Raw genomic sequence first — 14,165 nt, 5'->3', positions numbered from 1 at the left:
GGACCTAATGGTCAGGCGTCCCTTTACCTTTACCTTAAATTGGCCAAAAGCCTGTTTGAGCAGCCTCATCCTTACCATAGCATCATATAGTCATGGGGCCTGACAAAGCCTGACTAGGCAAAGCATTCCACAGGGTGGGTGCTACCCCAGAAAACGCCCTAGCTCTGATTGCCAGCAGCCATGCAGCTTGGTATTTTTAAAGGGTGTTTGAGGGTACCCATGTTGACCCTCACAAATTTTGGGCGATTATTGCTTCCTACCTATTTCTTTGGATGTTTTATGTGAACCAGCTGTAGGACTGAAGTGGAGATGTTTAATAAACACCTCTGCTTGGTCTGGGCTTTGCAGACCACAGTGAAGTGAGAAGTAAAATGAAAAATGCCCAAATGAGAGTGATATGGATCTTAATATCCATGTTGATTCAGATAGATGTAATATATGAAGCAGCTTTCAGTATAGCTGGCTTCATGAGAATACTCCTTCTAACAGAACATCACTTATATAGATAAGTAATTTTTCTTTACCAAATATTAGGCCATATATTTAATGTATGATTAAATCTGAAGCCGAGGGAAAGGGCATGCCATGGTATGCTGAAAAATGTCTTAATTTCTTATAGCACCAGCCATGATCTATCCTGAGGCAGAAGGTGGGAGGATCTTCTGCATCCATCTGTTCCACTGGGAGGTTATGAATTTGCTCTGCATAACTCATCTAGCACAAGAGAAATGGTTGGGAACAGCTCCAAGAAATTCTCTGTAGACTTTCCCAGATGACAGAAAATGGGGGGAGGGATTTTATTCTTAGCTTTATTCTACTGATAGCTGTAGCACTGATCCTGTTGCAGCCGTTCTATGCCCATGTCCCCCAGAAAGCTATAGCCATCAAATGACAAAACAAAGCACTTAATGCAATCTGCAGTTTGCTGTCCAAATCACTAGGTTGGCGTCCAAATCACTCGAGTATTCCAAGTCATTAGATTAGTATATGTACTTCTCTGCCAAGAAAGCTCTTTGAATATAGTAATTAGCAAGCCCTGACCGTGTGTATGTGCAGGGCAACTGTACAAAGACCTGGATTCTGCTTTGCATCTTTATAGTTGCATTTTCAGACACGTGGGCAAGTTGGTGTTACTCAAAAACCCAGGGCCCAGAAGAGTTAGGAGGCTGTCAGGCTTGGCCATCATAAGAACACAAGAAGATTCGATTGCTAATCTCGATCAGCATCCTCTTCTCACAGTGGACAACCAAATACTTATGGAGAGCCCCAAAGCAGGAGATGAGTGAGTTCTCCTCACCTGTGATTCACAGCAACTGGCATTCAGGGGCATGCTGCCTTTCACAGTGGAGGCAGAAAAGCATACAAACACTGTGCTCTTATGCTACTGACTCCATTGCAGGATATTATTTCTCGTGATCTGCATTATACAGTGGTACCTCGGGTTACATACGCTTCAGGTTATATATGCTTCAGGTTACAGACTCTGCTAACTCAGAAATAGTACCTCGGGTTAAGAACTTTGCTTCAGGATGAGAACAAAAATCGCTCAGCAGTGGCGCGGCAGCAGCAGCAGCAGGGGGCCCCATTAGCTAAAGTGGTGCTTTAGGTTAAGAACACTTTCAGGTTAAGAACCGACCTCCGGAACGGATTAAGTACTTAACCCAAGGTACCACTGTAGTCTCATTCTTTTAAGTGCTTCTATAAGAGAAACAGTTTTTCCAAATATGTTTACATTTATCAATTCTATGTTTTGTAATTCAAGTTCTTGGTGCAAGTGCCCCCCCTCCCCATTTGTATTCTAACCTGAATTTTTTAAAAGGTTGAAATGTGAGTGCTTTGATGTGTTGCCATTTCTTGAATGTTTCAACAACTGCCCATGATGACATGTCATAAGGTGGCAACTGGGAAATATTTCAAACATCAAATACTATTGCATTAAGGTTATCAAATATTGTCAAATACAATTGCATATCAGCTATTGAACGCTATCAAATACTAAATGCAATGCACATCAACCATTAAATACACTCAAATGCGAAAACTTTATTGCATGTCAATGCAATATACCATCAGATACTAAATACTATTTCACATTGACTGCCAAATACCAGCTATCAAATATTGGAATGGGTGTTTATTTGATGATCTAATACTGATGTCAAATGTCAGGGGAATATCGGAAAAAACCTCAACACCAACTTTGTGAAAGAGAACTTTTTGGTGGGATTTCCTCCCTGCTCTAGATTTTTCTATTATAATTTAATCATGTACAATTTGCAATGCTCTTGACACATATGCCATTCCACAATATGATGCCTGAAGATTCTGTGTGTACTCGTCAGTAATATTTCATGGCAGTGTGGGAGAAAACCTATTAACAGACAGTATGATTTATTTATTTTCTGGGGCACATTGCTGTTAAAACACACCATTCTGTGCCTACTTCTGGATAGGTAGGAAGGAAAAGACAATTGTTTGCAATTGACCATTTTTATCTAAGAACTGGATAAGATCTCTTCAAGGTCTCTCTCCCCAAAGGCTTTGAATTGGATTTTGATAAAAGATCATGCTAGTCAAGTGTGCAACAAAGTAAATGAAAGATGTAAAACTGTGTTATTTATACTCAGCTTCTTAATGCCAGTTGGGTGATGAAGTAGCAGCAGTCATACAAACATGATGTGTTAAATGTCAGTCTTTTTAATTTGGCATTCGAGCAAGATGGTATTTCAGTGACATAATGTGACTATCTGAAATTCATGTCAACTGCCTATAACCAGTATGACTTAGCTTTAGGAGGGAAAAAATGAGTCATTTTCCTTACCTCTTCTAGTGTGTCATTTAGAATGCAATTGACACCAGTTATCCTTAGGTATGTAACCATAGGGTTTAGATTTGGAAAGGAGAAGTCAAAAATCTTATTGCAAATTCACTGATACCAAATGATTTTGTGTGTATGAAAATAGGTTTTAAAAACCAACAATTTCTTGAACTGGGAGCGAAGAGTAACATCCCCGGTTTTTTTGGAAATCAAAATTCTTCTGCCAGATTTTCATTAACTGAATTTGAACATCATCACCCCTGAACATTGGCTGCATTCAGATCACATCATTCCATTTCCCCAACATTCCTTTACTCGATAACCTCCACATTTTATGCAATCTTTCACATGACTTAAAAGTCACTTCTGGAAATCTAGCAGAATCCAGCAGAAGTTTAGTGCATTTATCCATGTTGATTGCTTCCAGAAAACATCCATTTGCGAAATCTGTTTTGCACTGCAATTTTCACACAGTTTTCATGGCTTACACCATGTAATCTGTTTTGCACTGCGATTTTCACACAGTTTTCATGGCTTACACCATGTGATGAAATTGGGGGTGGTATTCAGGCAGGCAGAACTTCCCAACTTTTCATGGATGAATCATGGGGAATAACCACTTGCCTGAGGCTCTGGGAGGGAGGGGCAACGTTTGCCGCATGGCGTCGCCGCAATGGGTCTGAGAAGACTGCCATCTTCCAGCAGAGCCAGGGGAGGAGATGGTAACCTGGTGCCACCTGCCTCCAGCCACAACAGCCTCTCAGGTATGGGTAGGCCGTGCCCACAAGGCCAACCAGTGGCAGGGGCCTGTACTCAGCCTGCCCCTGGCCTGTTAAGGCAGCAGCCAGGTGCAGGCAGCAACAGAAGCACACATGCACATAGAAAGTGGCGATTTGTCCAATTACGTCCTTTGTTGTGTCATACCACATTCATTGATGTGAATGAGATTTGGTGTGACATGGCACTATAGGAACCAAAAAGCTACAGTTCCATAATGTAACAGTGTAAAGGAATGTTAGAAATGAGGACCGAAGCACTAGCATTATAACCAGGAAAACCAGCACAATAATCCCTATGTCTGAAAGCATTCACTGTGAGGTGTTGTAAAATCCATTGTATGGAAATGGGGCGGGGGGGGATTCGCTTCTATAAAGCCAGGATTTGCAGTTTTCCAAGTATTACTTGTGTCAGGTTTTGTCTTTCTACCTTGTTTAGTAGACAAGATGTAGGCATATTTACCAATGACCAATGCAAAAGTAGGAAGCAATTATTGGTACCAGTGTCAAATAAATATTTGTATTAGTTTGGGTTTTTGATCTTATATATATCTCCAGTTCCTCTCCCCCCCCCCCCATGTTTCCTAGTTGGAAAGGAACATTCTGGTAGCAATGGCAATGCCCAATGTTGACTGCCAGGCTGACAGTCTCAGAGAACTCATGTTATATGATTGGAAATTGAATTGAGCACTGACCTTTTAAAGAATAGTTATGGAATATGCTTTCCCCCCAGTTTAAGAATAAATTGTCCTCAAAATAAGACTTTACAATATATATATTTTTTCTACACCAAAGAATCAACAAAGGTCAGTCAAGCATACACTTTGTACAGTTTTGTTGACCATGTTCACTACAATGGTTGACAATTTTCTTAGCTCCGGAGCTGAACAAAGCAATGAAAAAAGAGGTTATGTCCTCTAGCCATGTGCCTCAATCCTAAATAGAATGCTCAGAAGTATTAGAAACGAGAGGCATATGTTTTCAAACAATGCATTTTGGGTTGTGCACGGTCAGTATACAATATGATAGCATGGCACCGTAAGATTAATCCCATTAATTGTGGAGCTCCCTCTCCACAAAGGACTGGAACTTGACTGTGAAAGGTAGGTCAAAATAAATAAATAAACAAAACAAAAATTAAAAGAATTAATAGATCCAGCTCAAGCAAAGAAAGCCCAAAATGATGCAAGACAAAATTTAATGGGAACTCTAACCCTATTTCAAGCTCTTCAGGAGGATAAACACAAGTCAAACCCTAGCCAGGAAGTGATGAAGTTGGATGGAGCCAGAAGTCCTTCTGCATCTGCAGCCCTCACACTGGTTAAGGACAGAGTGGGGAGGGAAGGCAATCTACTGCAGCAGCAATGCCTGGCCATTCCAGACCATTTCCTTATATGTAAATTGTTCAGCCTTACTTTTAGATGTGCAGCTGATCGGGTCAGAAGCTTCCTAAGATCCATTCTAGTCAATTTCAGGTTTCCACTAGCCCTTAATGGAGCTCAGTAGAGAAGGCATCTGCACTTAGGGACCAGGAGCAAAGAGTGTCTATCGTTCACCACACAGCAGCAATGTTTGCTAAGGAGGGAAGTTGTTCCTATTACTCTCAGGGCTGGATTTAGGTTTGATGAGGCCCTAAGCTACTGGAGGTAATGGGGCCCTTTATATGTCCAGCTGTCCTTTGTCAACAACAAATTGTCTCTGTTTTTGTGTTGAATATATGCTATATGGTAATTTATGGACCTAATAGGTATCTAAAGCCATTTGCACATAACAAATAGGAGCCTACACAACACAACACAAAACACTGTTGCTGCATGTAGGTTTTATTTTATTTGTTTTTTATCTTGTATTTTGGAAATGTACATCCAGGTTTTTTTTCTTTAATTTTTTGGGGTGCCCCCAAGAGAGTGGGGCTATAGCTTGTTTAGCTTATACGTAAATCTGGCACTGATTACTCTACAGAACCAATATTCTGTATACAGGACCAGTGTAAGGTATCCAAATGGCTCTAAGCCATGATGGGAAAGGAAAAGCAGGATTTTGGTCTGAAAAGTGAGATAAAAATCTAATAAAAATAAATAAATTCCCAGCTATCTCATTCTGAGCTTCCGAAGCAGAAAAATACTGGCTGTAATTTTCTTAACTTGGAAACTGTTTTAGCTATCCACATTTCATTTGCCTCTGGAGCATACTGTTTTACCAAGCTAGTAGTTCTTTTCCTATTAGGGAAATCTATGTTTTTTTGCTACACTGCAGTGAGATCAGTTCATTTAAAACAAAACTTCCCAACTTTGCCCAAGCTGATATTGCTTAGTGACAAATGGGTTATGAGTATTCTGGATATATGTTTCATTTTGTACAGCTGTCTAATATTTGTCTAGAACCATCCTTCCTTTTCAGCTTGAATTTACTGGTAAATCAAAGACTGGGTGGAATGAAAAGAGATAGGGCTAGCAAAAACAAGCTCTTGTTTCTGACTGCTCTTCATGTAGCAACTGCTACCAATCATTTGGAAGAAACTCTGATGAAGCAAAAAATGTCACTGGTCAAGCATGTTTGAAGCACTCCATAAATCACAAATCCTGTACATAGAAAGAGTTTGTGCATGCACACCACTACCCTTCAACTCACCCTTCAACACAGTAAAATAAACTATAATTTGTCCTCATGATTTGCATAGTTAGAAAGCAATGAAGCCCACTCCTTACTGCATGGAAACAATGGCATCTAAATAAATTACTATGATAATTCAATGGGTACAAAAATAGGCCATGTTATGCTGCTGATTGAAAACCCTTTTGGCACATATACCAGCTTTTGATGTTCATCCTGCTGCTCGTTCAGCTGATTACAAGCTATGGGTAACTCTGAGCATTCATATAAAATCAATGCTCAGGGAAATAGGATCTTTATTGTAAGTAGCCCTAAGCACAGTTCTTGCTGAACTATCAGTTCCATCCTCAGGTAATATTGATTCCAGCAGTTGATGCAGCCACCAGAGGTTTGCATCAGAATCTTGAAAATCTTAGGTCTTGCTGTGGGGGGAAATGGAAATCATCTTTCTAGTCATTCTTGAGAAAATGTAAGCAAAAGTTTCAGAAGTAAATCAGACTGGTAAGGAATATAGGCCCCAAAGCTGGAACTAGTGATAGAAATAGCTGTTTATTTGTTTATACATCCTTTCCAGTGAGTGACCCAATGGGTCTTGGTTCTGTGTTGTCACATATAGGATTGTGCTAAATCCTGGGTTCACGGAAGCGAGGGTTGTCAATGGCTAGTAGCCATGGTGGCTGTGCTCTGCCTCCATCATGCTTTCTAATACCAGTTGATGGAAACCACAGGAGGGGAGACGGCTCTTGTAGCTGAATCCTACTTGCAGGTTTCCCACAGGGATCTGGCTGACCACTGCAATAACAGGATGCTGGACTAGATAGGCCATTGGCCTGATCCAGCAAGCTCTTCTTATGCTCTTATGGGTTGTTAAAAGTATTATACTCTGCTGAATTCCAAAACATAAAAATATAAATACAATATATCACCCTAGAGAAACAATCCCAAAATAGCAAGCTATTTCTTCCACTGGTGGTTGAACACTGATATGGAGACCAGACACAAACTAATACAGACAGAGTAACCTAACGTAGCACAAAGTACGGTGACCATCCCATGAGCACAAGGATTTCTGATTGTGCAACAGGATATTCCCCCCCCCATCTTCCCATCACCTACATGCCCCCTAAATCTGTTTGGGGTTCTTCTAACCCTCCAGAGCAGATTGGAGAGAGGAACACACAGAAGAGAAGGAGGAGGGGACAAAGTCCCATTGCACAAATCCTTGCACTGAAGGGATGAGTGAATTGGACACCTCTCATAAAATCAAAGGCCTTCTTTAAAAAAGAAAGCCTTGCCATCTCGCAGAAAGCTAGTAAAGAAGGGACAAGACAAACCTCCCTGGAGAACAGTGGGAGCCAGCGTAGTGGGCTAGCACTGCAAAGCTGCCCTCCCAACACTGGCGTCAGTGCAGCTATCTGGGTGGTGCTGGGGCACAGCAGAACAGCAACAGAGTCAGCACTACTCAGATGTACTGATGGAGTCAAACCAACATGCCCCATTGAGCCTTAACCTCACATTACCCTGCTGTGCCCCAGTTCCTTCTAGATAAGTGGCAGAGATACCAGTGGCAGGTAGGTACTGAATGGGAGAGAGCGCCACAGTCCCCGAACTACTACCAAGCAGATAGGCAAACCACAGAGGTAGATGGGCTACATAACAAGGGCCCCCCTCTGCTTTTAGAGCCTCCATATATGATCACAGACTGGCAGGCTTCTCTTAGGTTCTTATCACAATAAGTAGGCTAGTTCCTAGGAATATCCTAGGAACAAAGTGGACCCGGTTGGAAACTCATTCCAAGCTGCACTTTGGAATGGAACCTGGTTCCATCAGCACTTTGTGCTGAAATGAAGGTTACATAACAAGGTAACATAGAATGGTATGCTAGGGACCAAACTAGATACTATTTTTATCAAGGAGTTTGCTCTGAGCACGTAACTTTTATAGCACAAATAGTAGGCATGGGAGCCCTCATCCAGTTTGGGACCCAGGCTTGGGGATCCTGGGGGGTTTAACCCTATACCTACTGCTGGGGTTCCCCACCCCTGCTATTTCCAGGAGGAAGGAAAAACTCCCATTGAATCTAGTGGAATGCACTCCCATCAGATGTTGAGGTACTAAGTAACTATACAACCTTTAGAAGACATCTGAAGGCAGCCATAACTGGTACATAGACCTAGTTCATGGATAACACTACGTCAAACATACCTTACTTGGTTTTGACAGGAGAATGTATTTACCATTTGAAATTTGCAAATCTTAGAGGAAATATTTTCTTTCTTTTTTTAAGTATCACTACTGAAAAGTTAACCAAAGCTCCATCTCTGGAAAATAACGTGGATAAGGTCAAATAATCAAACAGATTATTCACAATGTGTGATCTGCTTTAAAATTAGCATCTGACCTTGGGGCACAAATTTTTCACCCTTTTCTAGAAAACAAACCAGCCTTCTGATGTGGTTTTATATAAATGCAAATGAGCTCGGGGGGAAATAAATTCTCCATGTATGGCATGTTTGTATTCTAACTCATATGTTAATGATGTGCTAATAAATGCCACAACACATATTATATTCTCACACCAGAGGCTGACAATTCCGCACTTCATCTTTTTCTTTTAGTTTGCAGCTATTTTAAAAACAAACAGATGCAACTTTAATACATTCTTCTATCAAGTTCTCTGCTTGATTATGACAGGTAAGCTTCTGAATGTCAGTGGTATTTGCAGTTTAGTGTATCGCACACCATACGCATGCAGGTGAGGGACAAGACCCGCTGCCCTCTTGTGGCAGTTTAAGCTGACGAAACTGTGTCATTAATTTTGCTGTTGCTTGCAACTGAAATGGCCTAACAGCAATACAAGGCATGCATGCATAATATGCAGAAGCACACAAGAAGGAGTATGCACAAGAAGGCCCAAGTGTGGTCGCAAATGCAAAGTGAAAATTGATCAAATAATTGGGGTGTTGGAGTCATGTTGTTGTGTGTCCTCAGATGTGTTCGTATTGTTGAACGCTTTCAGAAACTTGTTGCCGCATGCTTCTAAGGCCCTATGGTAGTCACAGATGGCCCAGATTATGAGAGGCCTTGAATCCCCCAGAAATACTCTGCTGGACACACTATGAAGATGCAATGATGTCAGAGGAGAACTGGTCCCTACCACTGCCACTGAGTTCTTACTACTGTTTGGTCAGGCTCAGTTTTATGCCATTTGCATTCCAACCATCTCCCTACACCAAAGAGCCAACTGGCCCCTGGAAAAGATGCTTGGGAGGGATTGTGTTAGCTTCCTGAGACATCTCCAGGGTGATCAGGGCATCAACAGGCGTGTCAACCATGTCAACCAGTAGAGACCAGTAGAGTCCATCTGCTTCTGGGGTATGAACTATGCTAATGGGTCATCTGCTCCTGCAAAGAGGAAGAGCCACTGTAAGTCTAGAGTTCGGCAGGAACTGATTTGACCACAACAAAGGAGTTACTGAAAACCCTGTCCTCCTTCTGAATGAACATCCTTCCAATATACGTGTCAGGGAAGTGACATGTTGGGAAAGCCTTGAGGCTGGCATTGCATCCACGATGTCCTGGGGTGCTCCAGATAAGGAAGTCTTGGCATGGATGCTGAAGTCTCCCCAAATCAACATCCTGGTAGTCTTCAGCACCGAAACCATCTCCATCAGTTCAGGAAAGAATACTGCTGCACAGTGGAGTGGGCAGAAGCTGCAATCTGTCCCAGTTGCCCAGCCCAATATACAAACACTGAAAAGTGGTACACAGTCCACCAAGAAGCCTAGAGATGGGGGGGGGGGAGAAGGATGAGTGGTATCCTTACAGAATGCAGCAAAACACCACCACCACTTCAGGTTTAAGCTGATGGTGAACTGAGTGCCTAGGTAGGCATAGTTGACCTAGGTCAACTGCACCCTGTTCGTCCACTCAGGTATCTGTGATACTTGTCCTCCATTGCATTCAGTACAGCACCACCGGGCCCAACAGCAGGTTGGCAGAACCACCATGGTCAGCATATTTAGAGAAAGGAGCAGCTAACTTCTGAGAAAGAGAGAAGGGCACCTATGCTTCATCAAACTAGGTAACGGTCCAAATTTCTCCTCTCCCTCCTTTCCATTCACTGAGGCACTCAGCACCATTTAGGCCCCCTTTTCTGAGGGTTGGGGAAACTGAGCCCTTCCAGATGTAGCTCGACTTCAACTCCCATCAGCTGCAGGCAGCATATAGTCACTGGTCAGGGATGATGGGAGTTGGAGTCCAACAACATCTGGAAGGGCACAGCTTCCCTCAACCATGCTTTAAAGGAACAAGTTCATGGTGGAATTGAATTATTGGGGAGTGCGGCTGGAGAAACGCGTGGAGCTGTATGACCAGTGCCTTTGAACAGAAATAGTCACATCACTTAACAAGTGGTAAGTTCCCACCAAGAGCATGTAGCCATCCTGTATTATCCTGCCAGATTGTGAGAGAAATCTTTCAGCTCCTCCTTTGCTCCTACAGTTCTGATCTGGTGTGGAAATCTACAACTGGAATTGCTAAGTACTGTAGATACATGCATATTATGTATGGTTGCAACTATTTACCTCCCAAAGTATGCGGAATCCCATACTTTTGCAATCTGAACAACTGTGATAGAATGTGAAAATCAATATAAGATACCTCATTTTGAGTGTAGCACAGATTAATAACAAACCAGCATAATGTGAAATGGGATTCCGCTCCTCAGGTAGATCTGACATTGTCAGACGTGAATAAGGATACTTACTGCTATTAGTGTAAGTTTCTTGAATGAAAGCATTATACAAATGCACTCTCTATTAAACTCAATGAAGGGGGAAAAATACCATTCAAACACACACAAAGATACAACAGGTGGAAAATAAATAAAAAGCCAAACAAACTCCTGTCAGTGGAATTATACTGCAAGGTTTAAATAGAAGGTTAGCACTGAAAATACATCTACAAAGTACAGGGTGATAATGTACTCTAGATTTAATTTCTGCTATTTCATCATTTTTAATGGAAAATGAATTAGGGAGAACTATGGCCATTTTTTACTATTTTGGAAAGAATCACCCAGTTCGTTAAACGAAGGAAATTTGAAGTGTTTCCAGACTGTCGTAATTTTCAGATGGGATTCAATCACATAGTGGCAAATTTAGGTTGTACGGTTAACAGTTGATTGGGAGGTCTTGCACAACAAATTTGCTTCCCCAAAAGATACTAAGGAAAATGGTGAGAAAATGCATGTGGAAGTGTGGGACAACACTTTCCTTAACACTGTGTAAGAACATAAGACTGTAAAAGGAGCCTGCTGGATCAGGCCAATGTCCCATCTAGTCCCGCATCCTGCTCTCACAGTGGCCAACCAGATGCCTGTGGGAAACCTGCAAGGAGGACCTGAGCACAAGCAACACTCTCCCCTCCTGTGGCTTCCAGCAACTGGTACCCAGAAGCATAACTGCCTCCAGCTGCGGAGACAGAGCACCTCCATAATGGCCTTTGATGACCCTCTCTTCCATGAATCTGCCTAATCCTCCTTTAAAGCAGTCTTGTTTGGTGGTTATCACTGCCTCCTGTAGGAGGGAGTTCCATGGGGTAATTATGGGCTGCATGAATGTCATCTAACCTCCCCACAAATAAATACGAAGGGATGCTGATGAAACAGCCAACGCCATCTAATCTCCCTGCAGTGAAAATCAGGATGAATATTCATTAAACTGGTCATCTGGAAGAGTCCTCAGACTTATTCAAAGGAAAAGAAATTCTGAGCAGAATAAATTGAAATGATACAGAGAGTTAATGTAGGGGAGTCTAAAGCAGATAACAGATCTTTTTCATTTAGTTTAAAGCAGGATTTTATTATACCGAATTTGAAACTTTCATTTACTTGTCTTTTGTGTAACACAAATTTTGCATTGTTTTCTCTGAAGTATCCATGGCCAGTGGCTAGTACAATAAAATTGCTGCTTGTCCTTGTGACTTATACACAGGGACACGGACTTATAAAAAATATTGGGGGGGGGGGCCCGGGAAAGCTCGTGAAATGTAAATAAGCTCATGAATATGCAAATAAGCTCATGAATATGCAAATAAAGTGGCGCCGCCCCCTCGTGAGCGAATAGGGGAGAGCGTGCTGCTGCCTATCAATCAGCTCCGGAACAGCTGATAGGCGGGAAACCTGGGGCTAAAGGCAGGAGCCCCCGCCCCCGGGGATTCCCTAATCTCGCGGGGGACGGCCGGGGCTCTCCGGCTAGGGCGCGCGGCTGGCTGGCTGGCTGGCGAGGGAGCAGGTGGGGAGGAGGCGGGGGACGGCGGCGGCGCCCGAGATTATTGGGGGGGCTGAGCCCCCCCAAAAATTTTTTTGAGGGGGCTCAAGCCCCCTCAAGCCCCATGGAGTCGGCGCCTATGCTTATACAATATTGATAAATTATAACAGGACGCGGGTAGCGCTGTGGGTTAAACCACAGAGCCTAGGAGTTGCTGATCAGAAGGTTGGCGGTTTGAATCCCAGCGACAGGGTGAGCTCCCGTTGCTCGGTCCCTGCTCCTGCCAACCTAGCAGTTCAAAAGCATGTCAAAGTGGAAGTAGATAAATAGGTACCGCTCCAGCAGAAAGGTAAACGGTGTTTCCATGCGCTGCTCTGGTTCGCCAGAAGCGGCTTAGTCATGCTGGCCACATGACCTGGAAGCTGTACACTGGCTCCCTTGGCCAATAAAGTGAGATGAGTGCTGCAACCCCAGAGTCGGTCACGACTGGACCTAATGGTCTGGACCTTTTTTAGCGGCAGCTAAAAAAGCCAATGCAATTCTTGCCTGCATCAATAGGTGTATAGCATCTAGATCAAGGGAAGTAATAGTGCCACTGTATTCTGCTCTGGTCAGACCTCACCTGGAGTACTGTGTCCAGTTCTGGGCACCACAGTTCAAGAAGGACCCTGACAAACTGGAACGTGTCCAGAGGAGGGCAACCAAAATGGTCAAAGGTCTGGAAACGATGCCTTATGAGGAACGGCTAAGGGAGCTGGGCATGTTTATCCTGGAGAAGAGGAGGTTAAGGGGTGATATGATAGCCATGTTCAAATATATTAAAGGATGTCACATAGAGGAGGGAGAAAGGTTGTTTTCTGCTGCTCCAGAGAAGCGGACACGGAGCAATGGATCCAAACTACAAGAAAGAAGATTCCACCTAAACATTAGGAAGAACTTCCTGACAGTAAGAGCTGTTCGACAGTGGAATTTGCTGCCAAGGAGTGTGGTGGAGTCTCCTACTTTGGAGGTCTTTAAGCAGAGGCTTGACAACCATATGTCCGGAGTGCTCTGATGGTGTTTCCTGCTTGGTAGGGGGTTGGCCCTTGTGGTCTATTCCAACTCTATGATTCTATGATTCTAATGGTCAGGGGTTCCTTTACCTTTATAACAGACGCACTGAACAGAAAAGAAAACCCGAATGGTGTCTGCACCAAAATGTTGCTGTTCACTGTTCCAGTCAGTCAGCCATGCCCTCCTTCTCAATACTACATGTGAGTCCTCCTCCCGTCCTTCCTTTCCCATTCTCACATCATCAGTCTATGTCAGTGATGATTCTGGAAGGCTGTGTTTACCTTTCAAGAGCCATTCATGTGGTCATGGAAAACCACTGCAAGCCACCTGGCCATTAAATAGGCCGGTGGTCTGATGCAGTTCAGCAGCAGCTTCATATGACTGTATGATTCAGATTTGGTTTGTTGAGTTACAAACGGGAGCTGCAACAAGCTGCTGTAGTGTGGGGAGTGTGGCTGCTAAGGTTTCCAAGCACTCCATCACCCCACTCCCATTTCTATGTTTGATTCCCCGACAGTCAGGAGTGCATAGCTACTAAGCAGTCCTCACTGGGCTGTTTTCAGATGGCCCTCTATGGTTTTGTCCCCTAAAGATTGGCTTGTACCCAGTGTAGAGCTAAGTAACCATCCCATC

This window comes from Podarcis vaucheri (genome assembly GCF_965113315.1).
Source record: "Podarcis vaucheri genome assembly, chromosome: 5".
Classification (NCBI taxonomy): domain Eukaryota; kingdom Metazoa; phylum Chordata; class Lepidosauria; order Squamata; family Lacertidae; genus Podarcis; species Podarcis vaucheri.
This window is presented reverse-complemented; position numbering follows the sequence as displayed.